The 23966-nt window shown below is 41.5% G+C and overlaps 1 protein-coding gene and 1 pseudogene across 2 annotated transcripts in view; both read right to left on the bottom strand.

Moving 5' to 3' along the window:
- TAFA4 (TAFA chemokine like family member 4) overlaps positions 1–23966 on the bottom strand; it is a 132621-nt gene that overhangs the window by 69454 nt on the left and 39201 nt on the right. The gene's annotated exons all lie outside the window — the stretch shown is intronic.
- On the bottom strand, positions 17719–18395 carry LOC110584862 (annotated as a pseudogene). The gene has a single exon (XR_002480595.1). The product of XR_002480595.1 is annotated as a 60S ribosomal protein L10a-like (transcript).

The following is a 23966-nucleotide window of genomic DNA, read 5'->3' as shown; positions in this document are numbered from 1 at the left end:
TCAGTGGCATTCCTATACACCAACAACAAGACAGAAGAAAGAGAAATTAAGGAGTCGATCCCATTTACAATTGCACCCAAAACCATAAGATACCTAGGAATAAATCTAACCAAAGAGGCAAAGGATCTGTACTCAGAAAACTATAAAATACTCATGAAAGAAATTGAGGAAGATACAAAGAAATGGAAAAACGTTCCATGCTCATGGATTGGAAGAACAAATATTGTGAAGAGGTCAATGCTACCTAGAGCAATCTACACATTCAATGCAATCCCCATCAAAATACCATCCACTTTTTTCAACAAATGGAACAAATAATCCTAAAATTTGTATGGAACCAGAAAAGACCCCACATAGCCAGAGGAATGTTGAAAAAGAAAAGCAAAGCTGGTGGCATCACAGTTCCGGAATTCCAGCTCTATTACAAAGTGGTCATCATCAAGACAGTATGGTACTGGCACAAAAACAGACACATAGATCAATGGAACAGAATAGAGAGCCCAGAAATGGACCCTCAACTCTATGGTCAACTCATCTTTGACAAAGCAGGAAAGGATGTCCAATGGACCAAAGACAGTCTCTTCAACAAATGGTGCTGGGAAAATTGGATAGCCACATGCAGAAGAATGAAACTGGACCATTCCCTTACACCACACACAAAAATAGACTCCAAATGGTTGAAAGACCTCAATGTGAGACAGGAGTCCATCAACATCCTAAAGGAGAACACAGACAGCAACCTCTTTGACCTCAGCCGAAGCAACTTCTTCCGAGAAACATCGCCAAAGGCAAGGGAAGCAAGGGCAAAAATGAACTATTGGGACTTCATCAAGATAAAAAGCTTTTGCGGGCGCCTGGGTGGCTCAGTTGGTTAAGCGACTGCCTTCGGCTCAGGTCATGATCCTGGAGTCCCTGGATCGAGTCCCGCATCAGGCTTCCTGCTTGGCAGGGAGTCTGCTTCTCCCTCTGACCCTCCCCTCTCTCATGTGCTCTCTCTCATTCTCTCTCTCTCAAATAAATAAATAAAATCTTTAAAAAATAAAAAAATAAAAAGCTTTTGCAAAGCAAAGGAAACAGTCAACAAGACCAAAAGACAACCGACAGAATGGGAGAAGATATTTGCAAATGACATATCAGATAAAGGGCTAGTATCCAAAATCTATAAAGAACTCATCAAACTCAACACCCAAAGAACAAAGAATCCAATCAAGAAATGGGCAGAAGACATGAACAGACATTTTTCCAAAGAAGACAACCAAATGGCCAACAGACACATGAAAAAGTGCTCAATATCGCTCGGCATCAGGGAAATCCAAATCAAAACCTCCATGAGATACCACCTCACACCAGTCAGAATGGCTAAAATTAACAAGTCAGGAAACGACAGATGTTGGCGGGGATGTGGAAAAAGGGGAACCCTCCTACACTGTTGGTTGGAATGCAAGCTGGTGCAGCCACTCTGGAAAACAGTATGGAGGTTCCTCAAAAAGTTGAAAATAGAGCTACCATATGATCCAGCAATTGCACTACTGGGTATTTACCCCAAAGATAAAAAGTAGGGATCCAAAAGGGTACGTGCACCCCGATGTTTATAGCAGCAATGTCCACAATAGCCAAACTGTGGAAAGAGCCAAGATGTCCATCGACAGATGAATGGATAAAGAAGATCTGGTATATATATACAATGGAATATTATGCAGCCATCAAAAGGAATGAGATCTTGCCATTTGCAACGATGTGGATGGAACTGGAGGGTATTATGTTGAGTGAAATAAGTCAAACAGAGAAAGACATGTATCATATGATCTCACTGATATGAGGAATTCTTAATTGCAGGAAACAAACTGAGGGTTGCTGGAGTGGGGGGTGGGGTGGGAGGGATGGGGTGACTGGGTGATAGACACTGGGGAGGGTATGTGCTCTGGTAAGCGCTGTGAATTGTGCAAGACTGTTGAATCTCAGATCTGTACCTCTGAAACAAATAATGCAATATATGTTAAGAAAAAAAAAAAAGAAGAAGAAGGTAGCGGGAGGGGAAGAATGAAGCGGGGGAAATCGGAGGGGTAGACGAACCATGAGAGACGATGGACTCTGAAAAACAAACTGAGGGTTCTAGAGGGGAGGGGGGTGGGAGGATGGGTTAGTCTGGTGGTGGGTATTGAGGAGGGCATATTCTGCATGGAGCACTGGGTGTTATGCACAAACAATGAATCATGGAACACTTCATCTAAAACTAATGATGTAATGTATGGGGATTAACATAAGAATAAAAAAAAAAAAGAAACCAACTGAGTGTTGCTGGAGGGGGGTCGGGTGGGGGGATGGGGTAACTGGGTGATGGGCATTAAGGAGGGCACATGATGTAATGAGCACTGGGTGTTATATACAACTGATGAATCACTAAATTCTACCTCTGAAATTAATAATACACTATATGTTAATTAATTTAAATAAATAAAGAGCGAAAAAGACAGAAGCAGCATTTTAGATTGTTAGATTAAGAAGTTTCTTAGTTCTGGGCGCCTGGGTGGCTCAGTCGTTAAGCGTCTGCCTTCAGCTCAGGTCATGATCCCAGGGTCCTGGGATCGAGTCCCGCATCGGGCTCCTTGCTCGGCGGGAAGCCTGCTTCTCCCTCTCCCACTCCCCCTGCTTGTGTTCCTGCTCTCGCTGTCTCTCTCTCTGTCAAATAAATAAATAAAAATCTTTAAAAAAAAAAAAAAAAAAAAGAAGTTTCTTAGTTCTTAAAGCTTCTCCATTCACAGCACAAGCTATGATGGTATTCTGCTTACGTCAAGTATCTATTGACAACAACATGAATGTGGCCCCTAAAGACCTTTTTATACCTACCACCTATTTATCACCGCAATTCAATTAGGCAAAGTCTTATTACCATAATCCAGATCAGAAGTTGGCAAACTTTTTCTCAAAAGACCAAACAGTAAATATTTAGGCTTTGAGGGTCAAGCAGCAGAATAAACACTATCATATCCATGCCTAAATAATCATTTAAAGTGACCATTTAAGAATTTAAAGAATATTCTTAGCTCATGGGCCTACAAAAGGACACAGTGGGCCAGATTTGGCCCAAAGGCCATACAGACCTGTTCCTCTAATCACTGAAATTATTTATACAAAATTCCATGCAGTTTTTCCCCCAGAGTCCAGAAATCTACGGTGTTTATAGGTACAAGATGCAAAATAACCACTGGGATCTTCAGGGGTTTTTTGCAGGTAAATGCAATCAAGGAATATTGATAGACACATTTGTTCAAGAGGTTTTTCAAAATAACAGAGGGGAGAATACACTGTGTTCTTACCCTATTGCAAAATGATAATAGTGGTATTAAGCAACAGAGAAAACCATTCTAATTGATATCACCAGTTAGATAACTTTTATATGCAGTTTTTCCTTCTCTAATTGACATTTTATAAATGGTATCTGCTTTGTAAGTGTTCCATTTTGATTTATGCCAATCTGTTGGCATTACACATGAACTAGAAGAAAATATGGAGCCTTCTGCTTCAAGTATCCTAATTTACATGCTAAATCAGAAGGTCAAAATGAATCTTTGTCATGTTTAGAGCCCTGTACATTGGCCCAGAAATAAAAGGCAGCCTGGTGAATTTTTTTTCCTGGCAGGAAGGATAGTTCTTTTCTTAGGAAAGAAGCAAGTAATAACAATGTAAGTTCAGAACAACAAAGTTGTTTCTAGTGCATTAGAAAATAAATACTATGGAAAGCGCTTTGGTGCAATAAGGAGGACTGTATTTAAGTTGAAAATTGTGCTTCATTCTGATAGTAGTTGAGCAGCAGATGGCCTGAAGTTATCATAAATATGTAAGCTCCAGAAGTACTCTGCATTGAAGAGCAGCCAAAACACAACAGTGTTGAACAACACAGAGCATAGAGAGAACAGTCTGACACATCCAGAAGAATGAGAATCCTTTCCCCATAGTCTGATTTCTAAGCACAGTAGAACATCAGAGACATCAGCCAGCTTTTCCATGCTGCAGTGACCACGTGGCAACCTCATTGTTAAAGGTTACATGACAAGGAAGTTAGCCTTTTTCTTCCAATTAAATTACCACATTTGCACAATACAGAACTTGAGCTAGAACTTCAAGGGCTTTCTTTGACAACTTGCTGTCAAAATCCCAGCTTACTCTTAAGATAAAGAGCTGAACAATGCAATGGACAACTCTAATGGGATGGTTTGCTTTAGCTTAAGTATAACTTTCCCCCTTCTCTAGGTACTGTGACTTTTTTCCTTGCTCCTATCTACCTAACTGAATACCTGAAATGCTATCCAAAAAGATCTTCATTGAAAATTCTCTTCATTGCTGAATTACAAAGGTAGCTCATTTCCTATCTACTGTTGCTACAGTCATAATATTCTCTACAGGCTTGAATAAATAAATACATGTGAGATCCATCCATCTCCTCGTTAATGCCTATTATGTACTGTATTAGAGAACCACAGATACAGAGATGAGTGACTTAGAGAGAAAATACTTCTTTCCCTGTGTTTCTACAGAATTGGTTTGAAACTGCTGCCTTCTTGCACTCCTCTAAATAGGAGAAGGAGATATTCATTTGACAGGTACAATGATGAGAGTCCAACATCCCTGATCCCCAACTCTGTCCTAGGCAAAGTTGATTTGTTCACAACTGCTGTGTTGATGTGGTCTTCCTGTGTTCAAGGGGTATGAGAAAGGCCAGGATCTGCCATGTTGGGTTACATAGATAACTAGGGAACTGTTCGGCCATGGGTGAGTCCCAGGGAGGAGACGCAGGGTGGGAGAGAAGTATCAACACGTCTATCTGAGCTGGAGGTCTGAACCTCATTCTCTAATCATGTTTTACCAGAGGTATAGCTGATGTTTTGATGTTGCTCTGCCTCATCTGTTTGTTTTTCCTTAGCATCAGTAAGGGGGGTGGGAGGGTGGGGGAGGATAGGACTCAAAAAAAAAAAAAAAAAAAGAGGGATAGGACTCATGGTACCAACAGATAAGATTCCTGCCCTCAAGAAGGTGAGAGCCTTCAAGGGTCTTTACTTTTTGTTTTGTTTTGTTTTTTTTCAAACATTTATATAATTAAACCATGCGTAGAAAACATCTATCCCCCTTCTTCAAGAAACATGAATTCAATGCAAACGCTTTAAAGAAACTACCTAAGAATGTGGTCTCTGGATAAGTCAATACATAAAGGGCATTAGTTACATATAAAATATGTAAGTATTAGAAAATAACTCACAACCAACCAATTGGGTACACAGTATCTTGAATTTGGGTGACCTTAAGCACATGATAACATTCTGAACACTGCAGAAAAGCAGTGCGCCGGTGACCTGGGCAGCATCTCATTTTATAGTTTATGCCTTGGTGATCAGGAGGCAGAGAAAAACCCTTTCAGTAAAGTCTGTGACACGGTATTTTCTTTCCACGTAAAAAGAAAAATGGTTTTCCTCAAATTCACTAGTTGGTAGAAGACACTCTTCTACTGGTTCCCACACATTACACTTGTCTGCTTTAACAACTGTCAAAGGCATCAAACAAGAAAAATATTTTACTTCAAGTGACATTTCTAAGGAAGAACAAATAAGCCCCAGCCATTTAGTTCGTTATTCTGTCTTATATACCTAAACCATGTATTATATATTCTGTGGTTCAGCTTTTATTATAAAAAGCTTACCATCCAGGACTTGGCCAAGAGGATATAAGCCTTGCATGCAAGATTCGACCAAGAATGCACAAGACTGATGATACACAAATGTCATCGATAGTCATTCCATCGTTGTTTAAGGAATGCTAACAAGTACCAGAAACTCTTCTAGGAGCTGAGAATAGGCGAGTGAACAAAATCAAGTCCCCACACTCACTGTGCTTCCACCTTAGTGATGGACAAGAAGAGCTGAGCACATCAGCCATGTCAATCACAACACCTGCTTACTCGCTCTCTCAGCCCGCATTCAATTCTCCACGATCTTGTGCCTCATTTCCTACAACTGACTGGTCTAGAGTAGCTAACCAATAGGCTGGCTAGTGACTAAGACCTATGGTCTGGTATTAAAAAACAAAACAAAACAAAAAAACCCCACCAAGTTGAGTTGATCTTCTTCCACTCCTTGAATTTGAACTAAAGATGAGCAAGAGATAAGGCAGTTAGCAACGGCAGCTGAAGCTGAGAGTTTATGATGGCTGTCTTTCTGTAAGGAGGACAGGGAGGTCTTATTAAAGGCAAATGTAGCTGATGTTATAAGACGGCAGAAACAGTGAGTGAGCAGAAGCAATGATGAAGAGCAGCAATAATTCCCAACTCAGAGCCAGACTGTCCATCAGTAGACACTTTGGAAATATATGGGGCATTTCAGGTTGTCCCAGGAATTGGATAGACAATGATGCTTGATATCTTGCAATACTCTTGAAGTCCTGCACAGAGAAGAATTGTCCTGCGATCTACAGGAGTTTTAATACCCTGCAGGACATTCATTTAGGTGAAAATCTGTTTGTAACTACCAGGACTTAAAGGCTGACTCTACTTTGCATATAAAGGTGGAGCGCACTAACATGTCAATCTAGGAAGGACTGTTTTGTTTTGTTCAGAGCTTTAGCAAGAGATGCTCACCATTTCAGGTAGACCTACTACCTACACAGGACTGCTCTGTGTTAAGTTCCCCGACTTAACACACCTCTGCTGATTTGCATCCAAAGCTAAAGTATCATGTCCTCTGGTGTTGTCATGCCTGAGAATTTACATATTGAACTATAGAGCATTCTAATCCTTTTTGTTTCATCCTTTATAACAGAGTAAGACATTGCAGTGGAGGGTTTTTCTTTATGTGCATACGTAGATAGTATTACTTGCGAATTTTGGCTTAAAACAGTAAAAGAGGTGCTGAAAAATATTTGTTAGAAAAAAGGAGAATTGGATCTGATGGGGTTGAAACCAGCCAGAATGGAGAAGAAGGAACATACAGGAGAAGGAGAGTATTCCAACACAGAACCATTCACATCTATGAGCAAGCCTCTAAAATGGCCCTTTCAACCACAGCTTCCAACTGGCGCTAGGCCTTCAACCCTCCACCTCGGTCAGACCACCGCAAACACCTCTTGTTCCCTGTTCCATGACCCGTGTATCTATCCAGCTACCATGATAATCATCCTAAAATGATCATTACTATTATCTTTGTCTTACTCAAAAGCTTTCCAAAGTCCCAAGTTACCTTAATGTACTCACAATCTAGACCCAACCTATACTCCTAAAATAAATTTTCTGCCTACCCAAGCCCACTGAATGAGCCACCCTAATCTCTACTTTTCCCTAAATAGGTTACAAGCCATCCCAAATCTCATCTTCATACCTTTGACTTCTGGTTTCCCCATGGCAAAGCCCATTCCCACCTCTAATTCTAAACCCTTTATTTTTCCCTTATGGCTCAACACAAATTCCTTATTCAGAAGTCCTAAGTGATCATTTCTTCCTCTAAAAACCTAGAGGGAGCCATTAAGTATGACACAGTAGTCCAAATAGGGTCTATTACATTACAATAACAAGCAGCCCCACAATCTCAGGGGCTTACAACAAAGATTTACTTCTCACTTATGTCAAATGTCCAATACAAATCAACACTGCTTCTGGCTCCTTGTCATCTTCATTCTAGGACACAAATCAAGGGAGTGCCTTCATCTTGAAACTGCTGCTCACCGTGACAGAAAGAAAAGAGAACATGGGGATTCCTGATTTAAGGAGGCTTTTGCTCAGAAGGTCCATGTGTCACTTCCACTCATATTTCATTGGCTGAAGCAAACCATATGACCAAACATGATGTCAGTGAGGCAGGGAGAGAAGAAACAACAAATATTTTCAGATTTTCAAACAGTATTAAAATCTTTAATAAATGAATCAGCTTGCATAGTGAACACTTCCTAGCAATACCCTCATACCTCTAGAGTACAAGTTTCATGGTCGGCAACAAGCCATTTATTGGTATTCTATTCTAATATGATGATAGCAGTGGATTTGAACATTTTCAACTCCAAGTCGAAACCCTGAAAGAACTGTTGATCAGTATACATCAGAACCAATAATGTCTCTCGGATTGCCAGTTTGTGAATTCAGTTTACCAATGCAATTAAATTCTAGTACAACAAAATAAATTGGACATGAATTTAAAGTGCACTCTAACAGTATAGGGATTGTAGTTATTTGTCCAGAAATATGTTTTGTTACTAATATAATTTGGCTGGGTTTGTTTCGCAGTTTTGAGATCGACAAATTTAAAATCATGAGATATGCGGTATTAAAATCTCACTACACGTACAAAATTAGGAGCAATGCAAACCCTCCGCAATTAAGCAAAACATGAAGAACTTCATTTCATAGTTGGTGAGCCGTGGAAAACTACAAACTGCTCACACTGCACCACAGGAAGGTGCCAATTTAGCTGATCTGCGGACACCCACTGACTCTTTTAGTACTGCGGAAACTGATTCACAAATTATGTTACTCACTATCGTGCTGTAGCTTTCACAGTTAATACTTACGAATTAAAATTATTTTTAATTCCATAATAATGTCATCCATACATCCAGTGACGCTGAAAAACATGGTCAAAAATTGGTAACTTTTGAACTACTGCCAAAATATATACCATGCTGTTCGTTTGGGTACAAACTCAGAGCTGTTCAAGATAATATGGAGGAAATAAACACAGCATCAAAGCAACAGTAAGATAGGACGGCTGTAGATTTATGAGCCGTGAAGTTAACCTTTTTTTTTTTTTTCCCCCCGGGAGAAAACAAGTCTTGGAAGATATGCGTTATGAATTAACGTGAGTTCTTCACATATCGCCCCAACGATAAACCCCACCGCCACCCTGAATGTTAAATCTTTCCACAAAGAGGAAGGCCATGAGGGCACATTCCCGATAACTACATTTCATTCAGGTGTTTTGCCCATATACCACTTTTCATCCAGAAGAAAAATGAGAAAATATTGACATGTTTAAACCATGGTAAGTACCTAACAGCTCTCTGTCTTCTATTTAAAGACACAGCTGTCAAATCCATCACTTACAGAGATATTTGAGAGTGCTCCTCCAGTAAATCTGTGATGAAAACTGCCTGTGGAAAACCTCTACTGGTATTAATTTTTACAATCCTATTGAGCCTCATGTTAACAAAATAAAAATGTATTACGCTCGCTCTATTTATACAGCAGGTGTGGAAAGCTCTGGAAGGCTACTTGGTTTCTTGTGGCTGCCATAGCTGTCTTTCCAAATTTTCCAGTGAAAACAAATACTGACTTAAAAAAAAAAAATGTAATCCCAAGGGTGAGGAGGATGTAAAATATTAAGTCAAGCCAGAATCACAAACATCTGCATGCCTACTATGTGCACTGCAGTGCGCCAGATTTAAGCCTAAAATCCTCACTCAATGAGCTGTTTGATAAGCTATCAAATAAGCAACTGTCTTATGAACTCCAACTGAAGCTCATTTGTGTATATGGCTCAGGGAAAATGGTCAGCACAATTTAGTGGACCTTCTGACTCCTTCTCGGTCAAGAAAATGTTGCTAACTGCTGCTATTTACCCAAAATTACCTCTAGGAGGCAACTGCACTGAAATTCTTGCACCGCTTTTCATTCCTGTTGTTGTGTTAGAATGCTTTGCTAATATGGAATTAATTTCACACTCACCTCCCTTTACTTGCCAGCTCTTCTCTCCTGCTCAGTTTGTTTTTACAAATGATGTTTCAAGCCCCCATCAACTCAGCTGGGTTTATGAGACTGGCTTTGGCCTTTTGCAAATGAAGCAGGGCAGTCATTGCCTTGTCCTCTCAAACCTATCACCCCTTCAACCCCAAGGAATTTACAGAAGATATTCACTGACTCTTAAGAGTTAAGGTCTTGGGAGTTCACCACCCTTCCTGTTGTCTTTTCATAATGCCCCTGGTCAGGGATTCACACCTGAATTCACACCGAGGGGCGCACAGTCAGAACTGGTGGGAGGTGGGGGGTGGGGAACAGGGTAAGTGAACTTGAGTGGGGACAACTTACATCTTTATTCCACTAATCTCACACTGAATGTAGCAGCAACGTCAACGATGAATACGGTCAATGGAACACAATACTATCAGCTGTGCTGACGATTTCTGTCACCAAAAGAAATCATGGATATTCTCATCTCACATTTCAATTGTGCCAGATGTGCTAGGATATCGTTTACGTGCATTCCTACTTCAAATTTACAGTAGTTATGAGGCCTGCCCCAAGAGCTTTTTAAACGTGTTACTGAAGTTCAAATACCACCTTACATCACACTTTTTAAAATATTGGATAACTGTATTTCAATATAACGGGTTTTCTTGGTTGTAGTACTGATTTTATTTCATGAATTAAAAACATAGTGCATTTCCTGGGGGCACCTGGCTGGCTCAGTCAGTAGGATATGCAACTCTTGATCTTAAGGTCGTGAGTTCAAGCCCCACACCAGGCCTAGAGCTTATTTTAAAAATAATAAAATCAGAATGGAAAAAAAATGGTTAAGATGGTAAATGTTACATTTTTTTTTAAAAAATGTGTTTCCTTTGTTGTAGTGCTGATTTTATTTTGTGAATTAAAAACATAATCCATACGTAATATCCTGCCAAAGGGGCCCATGGCTCAGAGAAAGGACTCCGGTGATGTGGTATGGGGACAGTTCTCAGGACCGGGAAAGAAACTGAAGCCGGGAGAGGCTCCGTGGCTGCTCTAAGTTATTCAAAAAATAGGAAGAGTAGCTACCACCCAGATCATTTTTTAATACCTACCGTATTTGTTTCCTATTACTGCCATAACAAACTACTTTAAATTTGGCAACTTAAAACAATACAAACATTATTTTATTACTCTGCATGTCGAAGTCCAAAATGGGTCTAATTGGGTTACAATCAGCATTGACAGAGCCACAATCCTTCCGGAGGCTCCAGAGAGAAGCCATTTCCTTGCCTTTTCAAGTTTCTACCAGATGCCCATGTTGCTTGGTTCATGGCCCATCAAGCTCCACATCACTCGACTTCTGACATCACATCTCCTTCTGCTTCTGACACTCCTGCATCCCCCTTTCACTCATAAAGACCCTTGTGATGACGGGGGGCCCACCCGACTCATCCAGGACAATCTCCCTACCTCTAAATCCTTAATTTAACCACACCTGCCGTGTCCCCTTTTGCCACATAAAGTAACCCTCACAGCTTCCAGGGATTCGGATGTGGAGCTCTTTGGGAAACCTTATTCTGTCTACCACACTAACCCTATTTCCAGCTATGCTTTACCTGGTAAAACAATCAAATGAGTTTGAAATGATCTTCAGCATAAAAAACAGAGAGGCAAACCATGAGAGACTCTTAACTATAGGGAACAAATGGAGGGTTGCTGGGGGGGGATTTGGATGGGGGTTGGGCTCAATGGGGGATGGGGATTAAGGAAGGCACTTGCTGGGATGACCACCTAGTGGTCAAACACCACTAGGTGTTTTATGTAAGTGAGGAATCACTAAATCCTACTCCTGAAACCAATACTACACTATATGTTCACTAACTTGAATTCAGATAAAAACTTAGGAGAAAAAAAAGTATCTTCAGAATCGAGAATTTTGAGGTTTTAAATTCAGAGTTCAAGGTCACAAAGCCAGCAAGGGACAGAAACAGGACTCAGTCCTCTTAGCCACCAGCCTCTAACAAGAGCTACTTTGGGATGCCTATTATGTGTGAGCTCTTTGCACGTTCAATATCCCCCTATCCTTTATCCTCCAGACTTGCTGTCCTACATTCTCTAGACCTGCCCTCACTTAGCCTTGAATGCAGAGTTTAATGCTTTCTTTTGAGGCTTTTGGGAGCCTAGTGCCTTCACTGCCATGTCCCCAGTCAGTCCAGAATTTTATTTTTATTTATCCAGTATTAACCTTACCTTAATGGACATACTTCAGAGTAGGGGGAAGCAAAAAGGAAAGGCTCACTTAGCAGCTTCTTTATCCCTCCCCGTAACTCATAAGAATGAAAACCCAGCCTTGAAGGGAAGGCCTTTCACTCTCTGTGAGCCCTTCTCCAGGATATCTCAGGCGCATTCAATGACCAGTTCTGCCCTTCTGGTCAAGGCTTTCTTTTGGATTCTACTGGGAACGTGGTGAAGGGCCCATCCCCGCTCTCAAACAGTTTACAACCTAAGGGATGCAAGCAGGAGGCGGCAGAAATCGATCAGTGTAAACCTGACCATTAGACAGGGAGGGACACAGCCAGTGACCCAGGCTGGTGGTCAACATTGTGAAGAGGCTCTTAAGAAATCAAACTAGAAGGACCTTCAGAACAGGCAGGAGCCCTGCAGAATGAAGAGGTGAGAGAGCACTGCTGGGCAGGAACAGAACACAGAGGCTAGAAATCATGGCGTAGTTCAGGGAAGCGTTTTATTTGGGCTGCAGAGAAGAGGGGAGAGAGGAACAGAACACTGAACCTGGAATCAGAAAGCCTACTTTGAGGAGCCAGCTCTGTCACTATCTGTGTAACCACAGTTACTTGATTATGCCAAGCTTTCTCATCCATAAAAAAATGGATAATATGAATGTTAGTTCTGAGGGGTGTTATGCAAAATAAATAACATGATGTAAATGCGTCTGCAAAAGTGTTCATCTGCATTTGAGGGTACTATAGGGTAGTGAAGCATTACCTGGAAAGAAAGGGGAAGAGGAGACATAGTGCAGATGGGCCCCCACTCATGATGGTTCTACTTACAATTTTGTGACTTAGAGATGGTGCAAAAGCAATACACACTCGGGAGAAACCGTATTGAATTATTGAATCTGGATCTTTTCCCAGGCTAGCAATATATGGTAGGATGCTCTCTCGTGATGCTGGGAAGTGGCAGCCCCAGCTCCCAGTCAGCCATGCATTCATAAGAGTCAACAACCAATACACTTTCAACCATTCTGTACCCATACAGTCATTCTGTTTTTCACTTTCAGAACAGTACTCAATAAGTTACATGAGATATTTGACACTTTATTCTAAAATAGGCTTGGTGTTACACGATTTGGCTCAACTGTAGGCTAATCTAAGTGTTCTGAGCACGTTTAAGGCAGGCTAAGCAGCTTAAGGCTAAGCTATGATATTCAGAAGGCTAGGTGTATTAAGTCCGTTTTTGGCTTATGATATTTTCACTATATTATGGGTTTATCAGGACGTAACCCCATTTTAAGTCAAGGAAGATCTGTATAGTATTATCAACAGTCTGAGGAGGCTCAAGAATAATGAAAACACACCTTCCTTCTGAAGATTCAATCCTTTTCTACTCGGACCTTTTTTACCCAGTAATGTTACGAGAACAACCAGATGTAAGATAAAATAACAGGTCATGTATTATTTCAGAAGAGTTCCATTTAAAGGAAGTTACCTAGTGCTCCAAAGACTTGAGAATAAGAGCAAATTCAGTATATATACCAGAAAGAGTCTAGAACTTTCCATGACTGAAACCTAACTCTGTATGAAACATACCACCCAAGGTTATAGTAGCATGTCTGTCTAAGAAGCCTCAGTAGAAACATCAATGTAAAGATTATTTTGAGTAACTAAAGCATTCAGGTACTTGTAAATAGACGTGAAAATAAGAAGTTTTCCTTAAAATAAGTCTGTTAAGAATGAACAGTCCACAAACTTTTTAATCAGTGTGTAAATATTTAATTTGTTTGGAAGAGCTACTTTTCTTAATTCCTTTGTCAACTTTGAATAAAAGTTTCCCTTAACTGAGACCTACTCTTAAAATTTCATCAACAACTACAACTACTTTGCTGTCTACAGTCTAAAAAAAATAAAATAAAATGATAACTGCTTTCATCTCTTTACAAAACATAGCAGAGGAATACAAGACTAGTGTCAAATGCACACTGAGGTATTCCTATTCCAAGCTGCAAGATCTTAGGTAAATGGCATCCTCAAGTCTGAGGTGCCTCATCTATAAAACAATGATAAAAATATGAAGATTACATGAAACAATTATTATAAAGCTTCTAACACTCAGATGGGTTGCAGAGACATGTATTCCCCACTCCTCATAATTCATTAGAGCTAATGACCACCCTGGCTTCTCCTCCCAGACTTCAAGAACCCCTCTCTAGAAGAGGAAGGAAGACTTACACAACTGGCTGATTGGCAAGTTTAGAGAGAAGGAAGGCCCACCTGTGGTAGGATCTGCTTACCTGAACATACACTAACATTCTGATCTGCTTGTGTCTGTGCAGTAAGGAACGCACCCCAACCAGGCCTGGTAAATAAGCCCATCTGATTTAAGAGTAGAGTATGGGCAAGTCCACTCTGCCATGAACCCAAGGCCACATTCTTTACTCTTGCCATTATCAAGAGTAACATTGAAATTTTAGTTCTTTACCTGTATAATTTTTGTTTGAATTTATTACTTGGTTCTGAGTTCAGATACATGGTAAAGAATGTTCTTTACTGTGCTCATACAACCCAAATAATAGGCACATAATACTCACTGCTATTACACCATCATCACCGAAATCCTCCTACCTGAGCTTCACCAATTTATATCCTGGTGCCTTCTTGACATCTTCATGTGAGTAGCTAATAAGCATTTCAACTCAACATATCCCAAATCCAACTCCTGATAACTACTTCCACTGCACACACACCTGTTCTTCCCATATCCTTCCTCATCTCAGAAACAGCAACTCCTTCTTTCTGGCTGATCAAGCCAAAAAATATTTGCATCATCCTTGATCCCTCTCTTTCTCTTTCAATCCACAGTCCATCTGTCAGCCAAGTTGTGTTGGCTCCATTTCACATTTTCAGCATCTACTCAATTCAAATACCATATCTCCCGGTACCACCCTCATCCAAGGCACCCCTATTTCTTGCCAGGAATTATTTCAATAGCCTCCTTAGTGGCCTCCATGCTTCTGCTCTGGCCCTCCCACATATCAACATACCGCCAGAGTAATTCTTTTCAAGTTCAAGTCAGAAAATGTCTCCTCCTTCTCAAAACCCACCAAGATCTCGCACCTCACTCAGGGTAGAAGCCAATATCTTCACAATGGCCTACGAGGCCCAATACGGTCCACATCCCCCACTGCCTGCCATATTCACTCCACTTAACTCTCCAACCTTACTACCTATTTCTTCCCCTCCTCCCTCAGAGCCTTTGCATTTGCTGTACCCTCCCCCTAGAACACTTGCTCCCAGTCATCCTTGGGTCTTTGTCTAAATGGCACCTCCCAGTAAAACCTTTCCCGATGACCCCATTTGAAACAGCACCCTTGCTCACACCCACCCTGCTCCCCCAATCCCTCGACTCTGTTATTTTTCTTCTTAGAACTCATCACCATCTGATATTTACTTTTTCTGTTTGTTCATTGTCTGTCTCCACTCGCTAGCATTAAAAGTTCCTGGAGAACAAAGACTTTGTTTCACCAGAATGAGAACACTGTCTGATACACAGTCAACAACACCCAAATATTGGTTAAACAAATAAATGAAGGAGATGGAGGCACATGATACAAATGTCTTTCTTCCTTGCCTGTGGCCTCTAGAAGGCTTGATAATAATAAATACCTTGAATAAACAAACCCCAAAATTCCAAAATTGCGAATTTCTCCATCTAAGGTAAATTCGTGAAGTTAGCTCAAGTTATAGCACAGAGAGAACATTTTTGGGGGAAGTTTCACTACAAAGCCCCGACGTCATGTGGCAGTCTTGCATGGGTACCAAGTTGGCTTGCAGGTACCATAATTAGGTCACTGGGGGTAGGAATGCTCAGCAATGACAAATAAATCTGTCTGTCTTCTCAAGTTAGTCTTCCTGTCGCTTCCACAGCTGTGCCTTCCCGCTTCCTTCTTCAGGATCAAAAGTCAGACTCTCAGCCATTCAACAGCATCTTTACTCCAGTAAATTCCTGAAATGCCCTGAAATGGGCAGTCATTTTGTCTTCTTCATGTACCCCTCTTTAAAATTTGTGATTCTTCAAACACACCTACAAAATTGCCCTTCCCTTTGTGTCAGAAGAACCCCTTGCAAATTATAGAGTGTTTTCTAATAATATGCAATCTTGTTACCCCCCCCCCAAAAAAAAAACCATTCCAGCAAGGTCTGCAAATTTCATTTTTAAAATCTTATTAAGTGGGTGCCTGGGTGGCTCAGTTGGTTAAGCAACTGCCTTCGGCTCAGGTCATGATCCTGGAGTCCCAGGATCGAGTCCCGCATTGGGCTCCCTGCTCAGCAGGGAGTCTGCTTCTCCCTCTGACCCTCCCCCCTCTCATGCTCTATCTCATTCTCTCTCAAATAAATAAATAAAATCTTTAAAAAAATAAATAAATAAAAAATAAAATCTTATTAAGTATTCTAAAATGAGCAACTACAGAGAAGAAAGAAGAAAAGGGTGTATTACCCTCTCGGGCCCCTTATCTCTTCTGACTGTTGGCATAAGAACGCACTGTTGACTGTGTTTTGTAGGAACTCCCCATCACAAGAAAATGGTGCTTTGGTCTTGAATCTCTTGCCCCAGAAATAATCCTGATTCCTCCATCCACCATAGTGGTTTGTCAAAACATAATACTGAGAAGGAACTGAAGGATCAAAATTCAAAGGGGGTCCTAACTATTTAAGCCACAGGGAACAATGTAGGTCTCTGCAAATGGTACCTATCAAATGTAAATGAACTGCTGCATATGAAGCAGCCCAAGTACCAAGAATCTTGAGTACCGAGGAGCCTATATGTACCAACATCTGGCTTCTAGGACTTATACTGTATCATTGGTTGAATTACTTTACCTTTAAAATCACTTTCTACAAAACACTAACATTAGAAGTGGCAAATCATAAACTAACCATTCATTCAACAAATGTTTATTGAGCACCTACTATGCTCCAGGTACTCTCCTAGGTAGTGAGGATAGAGAAACCACAGAACAAACGAATTCCTGCCCTCATGGAGTTTACATTCTAGTTGCCCTTCAAAAAGAAAAGTTATTTCCAAAGCGAGATTCGTTGCCAGTGTGGAACCCACTTTGTATAGTAGAAAAAACACTAAGTTTGGAATCCAGAGGTCAGGGTTCAAGTCTGGACAATGCCAACTGGTTGCCTTGCATCCGTGAGGAAGTTCCTTCATTAACTTTCCAGATCTTTAGTTTTGTGTATTATACCAGGATACAAAGGATGAAGGAAAGCACCTAGCAAATCACCTGTCATATGGAAGGTGCTGAATATTTCTAAAGAATAGTGATAATAATTGGTATGACTCTCTAACCCAGAACTGGAAAATTATGGCCCTCAGGCTAAAACCAACTGGCCATCTGTTTTTGTAAACAAAGTTGTATCAAGACAGACATTTGTATATAATCTATGGCTGCTTTCATGCTCCAACAGCAGATTCGAGCAGTTGTTACAGGCTGTTTGACCCACAAAGCCTCATACTTTTGCTCTCTGACCCTTTAGAGAAAAAACTTGCCAACTCCTGCTGTAATCCTGGCGTTATGCCAAATGATCCAAGAACAGGGACCAACAGCATCACCCAGCAGTGGGTTTGAAAAGCAGAATCTGAGGCCCCACTCCAGACCGGAGTCAATCCACATTTTAGCAAGATCCCCAAGTGTGAATCCTTTGACATGGAAGGCTGGGAAACAGGGCCATAGAGTGTGGCCATGACAGATGCATTTTTTTTTTTTTTTAAAGAGTAGCACTAGGATTTATTGAACTGTGCCTTACTACAGGCGCTGGGGCTCACCCATGGTGCTCTTGATGTATAAAGCCCAGACGTTCTGCCAATTCTTCTTGAGCAAGGACACCAGGAATTTGACCGCTAAGTGGATGTTGTACACAAGCTCGTCATCTGTCATCTTCACATGGCCAACAGCCACTGCCAGACACAGCACCTTCTTCATCTGGAATTTGATGGTGGACTTCACTTCATCCACTTTGGCCACCATGTTCTCATTGTGGGTCAGCAAGGAAGGGAACTTGCCAGCCTTATTCAGGCCTGGGCCCAGGATTCGTGGGATCTGCTTGATCAGAGATTCTGAAGCCAAAAAGGCATCATAGTTCTTGACCAGCTTCTTGACTAATTTCTTATTCTTGTTGAGTTTCTTCAGCACCTCAATGTCCATGTCGGGAATATCCACTGCCTTGGCCTCATCACAGAGCTGCTGATCCCCCAAAACACACACAGAGAACTTGGGGCGGGGAGTGGACTTAAGCCTGACGGTGCCCTACAAGTGTTTGTCCTTCTGAGGGTCATAGTTCTTCAGGCTGATCTGCAGCTCCACCATTTCCAAAAACTTCCAGGGCTTGCGCTGGTTCCCGTGCAGGACTTCCCACAGCACATTGTACAGGGTGTCGTGGGAGACTTTGCTGCTCATGGTTCTTTGCGCCGCAGTAACCAGAAAAGAGACAGATGCATTCTTGCTCTAAAATGATTGGGTCAATATCAACCTTCCCCTTCCTACCATTCTAGCCAATAGCTGGATTCAGAACAATGATTTTATACCTTAGTGAACATCAGAATCACATATACAGCTTGTTGGAAATAGAAACTCCTTAGGCTTCCCTCTAGTGATTCTGATTTAATGAGTCTGAGGTGGGGTCAAACAATCCAAATTTTTTAAACTAATACCCCCTGAAGATATTCAGACATAAGTGATCCCGGAACATCACTTGGGAAACACTAAAGAGTATGCTTTTATATCGTGTAGAATTGGGCCAAAAATCAAAAGCTTCATTCATGTCCATTGTTACTAACATTTTTCTTTTATTTTTTTAAAGATTTTATTTATATATTTAACAGAGAGAGAGAGAGCACAAGCAGGGGGAGTGGAAGAGGGAGAGGGAGAAGCAGACTCTCCACTGATCAGGGAGCCCACTGCAGGGCACAATCCCAAGATCCTGGGATCACAACCTAAACCAAAGGCAGACGCAGACGCTTAACCAACTGAGCCACCCGGGCACCCCATCATTTTTCTTTTAAATACTGAAAACAGCACCAGAACATTGGTCAGCAGTAGCTTATTGCAAAGTAATGACTCCATGGCTGTCCAGGGGTTAAATGCCTTACCTCTCAGCTACTACTTCACCACCATTATTGTTTTCAGTGACAAGAATCCATTTTCATATGTTCATGACCTTATTCAAGGAACTTTACTGAACACCAGAGGTTTGTAAGGCATCATTCTAGGTAGATTGGGAGTCCAACACTGAGGGACCCACATAACATTCACTCCTAGCACAAATATCCATCCAGGGCCTGCTCCATAGCAAGGTCCTGCTCTAGGTCAGGGGTTGGCAGAGGTTTTCTCTAAAGAACCATATAGGAAATATTTGAGGCTTTGTGGGCCAAGTATTTTTACTTCAGGGGTTTTTTTTATCCCTTTTTTAACACTTTAAAATGTAAAAATCATTCTTGCTTCTCCTGCAATACAAAAACTAGCTATGGGCCAGATTTGGCCTGTGGGTTGTATCTTGTACATCCCTGCTCCAGGTGATGGAGCTACGGTAGTGAATAAAACAGACAGGAGACCCTGCCCTCTAGGAGACCATCCTCTAGCAAAAGGACACATATGATCAACAAATTAATGGATTAAAATGTAGATAGCAAGTCAGTTCTATGTAGAAAAATAATAAGGAGGGACGCCCGGGTGGCTCAATCAGTTAAGTGGCTGCCTTCGGCCCAGGTCATGATCCCAGGGTCCTGGGATCAAGTCCCACATCGGGCTCCTTGCTCAGCAGGGAGCCTGCTTCTCCCTCTCTCTCCCTCTGCTTGTGCTCTGTCAAATAAATAAAATGTTTAAAAAAAAATAGTAAGGGGATAAAAAGTGACAGCAGAAGATGACTTTTAACAGAGGGTGGCCAAAAAGGTGATATTTAAGCAGAAATCTGAATGCAATAGGGATACAGATACAGCAGGATCACAGATACACCAAGGCCTGGTCAAGTTAATTTTACTGGTTAGTTTTACTGGAATTTTAAAAACAAAAATAAATAGAACACTGGCTTTGAGAAAGAAAAAAAAATATCATTATGGGGAATACTGTGAACACCACATGAGAACACAGGAAAACAACATCCAAAACAAACAAATAATTCATAATAAAAAGGGCTTCGGGCACAAATATTAATAGTCAAGACAGAAGTGAAAGTGTTACTACATGATGTGCATGCAAATATTTCACACAGGTCCTGAAAAAGTCAGCACCAACTCAAGCTTCATTAACACTCAGATGCAATTCACAACCTTTTCATATTGAGAAATGCTCTCTGCCTCTTAAAAAATCATTTGAATTCCTTCTTTCCCTGACATATGGCCTGCCACTCTGCTTTCCAACCTCACGTTAATCCATTAGAAGCATTAATTTTGAGATCAGTTGATCCTCACTCTAGAAGTTTGTTGCAAAGCTGATAAGAGGAATTCTTAATCGCAGGAAACAAACTGAGGGTTGCTGGAGTGGGGGGTGGGGTGGGAGGGATGGGGTGACTGGGTGATAGACACTGGGGAGGGTATGTGCTTTGGTAAGCGCTGTGAATTGTGCAAGACTGTTGAATCTCAGATCTGTACCTCTGAAACAAATAATGCAATATATGTTAAGAAAAAAAAAAGAAGAAGAAGAAGAAGAAGAAGGTAGCAGGAGGGGAAGAATGAAGGGGGGGAAATCGGAGGGGTAGACGAACCATGAGAGACGATGGACTCTGAAAAACAAACTGAGGGTTCTAGAGGGGAGGGGGGTGGGAGGATGGGTTAGCCCGGTGGTGGGTATTGAGGAGGGCACGTTCTGCATGGAGCACTGGGTGTTATGCACAAACAATAAATCATGGAACACTATATCTAAAACTAATGATGTAATGTATGGGGATTAACATAAGAATAAAAATTTAAAAAAATAAAAAAAAAAGAAGTTTGTTGCAAAGGAGTACCTGGTCTTTGGAGTTACAGTTAAGGGGGAAAATTAAAGGACATCAACTCTGTCAACTGGCTAGAAGTGGCAGACGTCAGAGAGACCATCAGCTAAAGTCACAGAGGCACTGGGCTGAGATGTAAGGACAATGGGAACGACCCCTGATGGGTCCACCATGAAAAAAAGTTGTGCACACAGAAAGATGGCGGAGGAGTAGGAGACCTGGATTTCGTCTGGTCTCAGGAATTCAGCTGGATAGGGATCAAACCATTCTGAACACCTACAAACTCAACAGGAGATCGAAGAAAAGAAGAGCAACAACTCTCTCATCAGAAAAGCGACCACTTTCTGGAACGTAGGACGTGCGGAGAAGTGAATCCGAGGCGATATTCCGGAGGATAGACGGCGGGGGAGGGGCCTCCGTCAGCCAATACCGGCAAGTGATAGAGCCGCGGAGCACAAAATCGGAACTTCTAGAAGTCGGCTCCGCTGTGGGACGTCACTCCGGTGGCCAAGCGGGGGGTGGAACCCTAGCAGGACAGTGTGGTCTCGGGACCGTCGGGGTCACAGAAAGACCGGGGGTGTCTAAGTGCAGCAGAGCTCCCAGGTATCAGGGCGGGGAAGCTGGCTGCAGAGATGGAAGCCCAGGCGCAGGCCCTCAGCTCGGGGTTGCCATAAACCGTGATCCGCGGCACAGTCGGGCCACTGCTCCTCCAGCAGGGACCCAAACAAGCGGCAGATCCGGGGACACTCACCTTCTTCCCCCCGGAGGAGCAGCGCGGGAGTGCACCGCAGGGATCTGCTGGGTTTGGAGACTCCACATGGGATCAGGTGCCAGGGATAGAAATGCTTGGTCACAGGCCGGGTGAGCACGCAGCGCGGCCGGAGACCGGGGAGACGGGAGAGACTGACAGCTTTTCTCGGGGGCTCACTGAGGAGCGGGGCCCCGAGTTCTCGGCTCCTCCAAGACGGAGATTGGGAGGCCGTCATTTTCACTCTCCACCTCCAAAGCTGTACTGAAAGCTCGAAGGGAACAAAAGCTCCGGAGAGCAAACCCGAGTGGATTACTTAGCCCGGACCGGCAAGGACTGGGCAATTCCGACTCCAGCAAAGACATTTGGGAACCACGGCAACAGGCCCCTCCCCTAGAAGATCAGCGAGAACAGCCAGACAAGACCAAGTTTACCGATCAATGAGAACGGCGTAACTCCAGCGCTAGGGGAATACTGCACATAGAATCCATGGCTTTTTTACCATGATTCTTTAGTCTTTCAAAGTTAATTTTTTTTAACAGCCTTTTTTTTTTTCTTTTGAATTTTTCTTTTTCCCTTTTTCAACATCTGATCAATCCCTTTTTTAAAAAACATTTTTATTTTTCATTTTTAGAGTCATATTCTATCCCTTCATAGTAGTTACCTGTATTTTTGGCATATATATGTAAGTTGTTCTATCTTTAAAATTTTGAGAGTTTCTTCTAACAGATCAAAATATACCCTAAATCTCTAGTGTATGGTTTTTTTCTACTCCCCTGCCTGATCACAGTCTCTCCCTTTTTCTTTTTTTTTTTAAATCCTCTTCTTTCTTTTTTCAAACAACTTATCAATTCCTTTTATAAAATTTTTTATAATTTCCATCTTTACAGTCATATTCCATCCTTCATCATATCAACCCTTATTTTTATACATATATAAGTTTCTCTTTCTTTAAAATTTTGGGAGGCACTTTCTTCTAACAGACCAAAATACACCCAAAATCTAGTGGGTGGCACTGATCTATATACCAGCCTGATCATATTTGATCATATTCTGGGTTTTTTTTGCTTTGTTCTGTTTTTGTTTGTTTTTATCTTTATCTTTTTCTTTTTTCTCTCTTTCCCTTTCTTTTCCCACTGCTTCAGGTCTTTTCTGATTTGTTTAGAGTATATTTTCTGGGGACGTTGTTACCCTGTTAGCATTTTGTTCTCTCATTAATCTATTCTCCTCTGCACAAAATGACAAGATGGAAAAAATCACCTCAACAAAAAGAACAAGAGGTAGTACCGACTGCCAGGGACCTACTCAATACGGACATTAGTACGATGTCGGATCTAGAGTTCAGAATCATGACTTTAAAGATACTAGCTGGGCTTGAAAAAAGCATGGAAGTTATTAAAGAAACCCTTTCTGGAGAAGTAAAAGAACTAAAATCTAACCAAGAAGAAATCAAAAAGGCTATTAATGAGGTGCAATCAAATATGGGGGCACTAACTGCTAGGATAAATGAGGCAGAAGAGAGAAACAGTGATATAGAAGACCAAATGATGGAAAATAAAGAAGCTGAGAAAAAGAGAGATAAACAACTACTGGATCACGAGGGCAGAATTCGAGAGATAAGCGATACCATAAGACAAAACAACATTAGAATAATTGGGATCCCAGAAGAAGAAGAAAGAGAGAGGGGGCAGAAGGTATAATGGAGCAAATTATAGCAGAGAACTTCCCTAATTTGGGGAAGGAAACAGGCATCAAAATCCAGGAGGCACAGAGAACCCCTCTCAAAATCAATAAAAATAGGCCAACACCCCGACATCTAATAATAAAACTTACGAGTCTCAGAGACAAAGAGAAAATCCTGAAGGCAGCTCAGGAGAAGAGATATGTAACCTACAATGGTAGAAACGTTAGACTGGCAACAGACCTATCCACAGAGAGCTGGAAGGCCAGAGAGGACTGGCAGGATCTATTCAGAAAACTAAATGAGAAAAATATGCAGCCAAGAATACTATATCCAGCTAGGCTGTCATTGAAAATTGAAGGAGAGATAAAAAGCTTCCAGGACAAACAAAAACTAAAGGAATTTGCAAACACAAAACCAGCCCTACAAGAAATCTAGAAAGGGGTCCTCTAAGCAAAGAGAGAGCCTAAAAGCAACATAGACCAGAAAGGAACACAGACAATATACAGTAACAGTCACCTTACAGGCAATACAATGGCACTAAATTCCTATCTTTCAATAGTTACCCTGAATGTAAATGGGCTAAATGCCCCAATCAAAAGACACAGGCTA

This window comes from Neomonachus schauinslandi, chromosome 1 (genome assembly GCF_002201575.2).
Source record: "Neomonachus schauinslandi chromosome 1, ASM220157v2, whole genome shotgun sequence".
Lineage (NCBI taxonomy): Eukaryota > Metazoa > Chordata > Mammalia > Carnivora > Phocidae > Neomonachus > Neomonachus schauinslandi.
Note: the sequence above shows the minus strand (reverse complement) of the source record. Positions and strands in the feature narration are given on the sequence as shown.